The sequence below is a fragment of the Mesoplodon mirus genome (genome assembly GCF_964341445.2).
Source record: "Mesoplodon mirus genome assembly, chromosome: 5".
Lineage (NCBI taxonomy): Eukaryota > Metazoa > Chordata > Mammalia > Artiodactyla > Ziphiidae > Mesoplodon > Mesoplodon mirus.
Genome location: NC_138980.1, coordinates 75,538,311 through 75,540,470, shown reverse-complemented (window position 1 = coordinate 75,540,470; position 2,160 = coordinate 75,538,311). Strand labels below are relative to the sequence as shown.

The following is a 2,160-nucleotide window of genomic DNA, read 5'->3' as shown; positions in this document are numbered from 1 at the left end:
TTCTTTGATTTTTTTCAGTAATCTATTGGTTGTTTAGTAGCATATCATTTAGTCTCCACATGTTAGTGTGTTTTCTTTCTTTTCTTTTCTTTTTTTTTTGGCTGTGCAGCTTGTGGGATCTTAGTTCCCCAACCAGGGATCAAATCCAGGCCCTCAGCAGTGAGAGCGCAGAGTCCTAACCATTTGACTGCCAGGGAATTCCCTATAGTTATTTTCTTGTATTTGCATTGTGGATGGAAAAGATGCTTGATATGATTTCAGCCTTCTTAAAGTTTACTGAGACTTGTTTTGTGGCCTAGCATATGATCTGTCCTGGAGAATGTTCCATGTATTCCTTAAAATAATGCATATACTGCTGCTTTTGGACAGAATGTTCTATATATATCCATTAAGTTCATCTCATCTAATATGTCATTTAAGGACAGTATTTCCTTACTGATTTTCTGTCTAGATGATTTGTCCATTCATGTAAGTGGGGTGTTAAAGTTCCCTACTATTATTGTGTTACTGTCAATTTCTCCCTTTATGTCTGTTAATATTTGCATTATGTATTTAAGTGCTCCGATGTTGGGTGCGTATATATATACAACTTTTTTTGAAAGACTAAAATTGTCACTTGGAAATAAAGTGGGGGAGGGCACACAGAAATAGGTTGAGAACACAATGGTTGGAGAGGGAGGAGCTGTAAATACAGCACACACCACACATCTCAGAGGAACAGGCTCCTGCACACATGGACTTCATAATACCAGATGGTCTATTTGTTCACAATATTAGAGGGCATCTAGAATTAGCTACAGTAAGGGATAAAAAGTTGTCTGAAGAATGGGCACAGAAAGGCTACGTCTGAAGATGACCTGTCACTTGGGAGGGTGAAGCTGCTGGGCCTTCCTTTTGACCACTGTCTTGCAAAAAGTGCAGAAGGAGGAGGGGTGGCTTTAGTCATCTGCCATCATTCCTTTCACTGGGTCCTTTTGCCTTGTCTCATCCAGCTATCTCTTCATCTCTTCTTCCATCCTTTGAATGCTGTCCATAGTCAGGTCAACCCACTTATTGAGCCAACAGAACAGCTGCCTGTGGAAGTTTGTAAACAGACACCTCTCTTACTTATGTATAAAGTTTTCCACTTTGTTCTGCAGGCCCCACCACTTGAACTTGACAGTAACCATTTTGTATGTATGAATATATGGGTAGTCTTTCTGATTTACAAGTTCTTGCTTCCAGTTGGGGCTCAAGGGTTCTCGACCTGTTTTGATAGGTTTAAATTTTGCTGGGTCTTCCTCTACCTTGAAATCCTTGCTAAGTACTTGGTTTTGATCTGCAGTGTCTATATGTATGGCTTCCACATATTTCCATGCCTCAGGTTCCAGTTTATGCACATTCTCCTGGGTGCCAAGATATGGTTTGTGCCAGGTTTCAGTTTTAATCAGAAAGTCTTCTTTCATGTACTCATTTGTAATAACAGTTCAGCAATAAGGGTAGGAGGGTAGGCATTCCATGCTTTTTCATGTATATTCATGGCTCCCTCTGGGGCCAGCATTTGAACAAACGTGGGCACTTTGTTCTGTAAGTGGTAGATCTTGTGTGTTTACTGGCCTTTCTCACTGTCCTTCTCATAGGGCTCATTCACCAGGACCTCTATGCCTTTACCACCACCAGTTTCACTTTTGTTGACCTCAGCCACAGAATACAGCTACCCCACTTGATACTCTTCCACAGCCACAGGTAAGATGACTCGATGCTCCTTGAGCAGCACCATGTCGCTTCACAGCTAGGCGGCTGCCCACTGCCCACCCAGCCTCTTGCCTGCTTCCCAGTGGCCACTCTCCCCATGGCCTGGCCCAGTCTGGCTGCCTGTGCACCTTCCTTGTGGTCTGCTCTGTCCCTGCCACTCTTGCTGCAATCACTGGTTGGCTTCTGCCATCGCAGCCTTGCTGCCTCCTATGCCACTGCTGGTGCTACCCAGAGCTCCAGTTCTGCCTACAATTATGATATCTTCTTCTTGGACTGACACTTGATCATTATGTGGTATCCTTCTTTGTCTCTTGTCACAGTCTCTTAAAGTCTATTTTGTCTGATATAAATATCACTACCCCAGCTTTCTTTTCATTTCCATTTACGTGGAAAGCCTTTTCCCAATCTCTCACTTCCAGTCTGTGT

General features: G+C 43.1%; 1 pseudogene across 1 annotated transcript; it reads right to left on the bottom strand.

Annotated features, from left to right (window-relative positions):
* Nucleotides 1–832: 832 nt before the first annotated feature.
* On the bottom strand, nt 833–1,794 carry LOC309805708 (phosphatidylinositol transfer protein alpha isoform-like; annotated as a pseudogene). The gene has a single exon. The product of its transcript is annotated as a phosphatidylinositol transfer protein alpha isoform-like (transcript).
* Between the last annotated feature and the right edge of the window lie 366 nt (nt 1,795–2,160).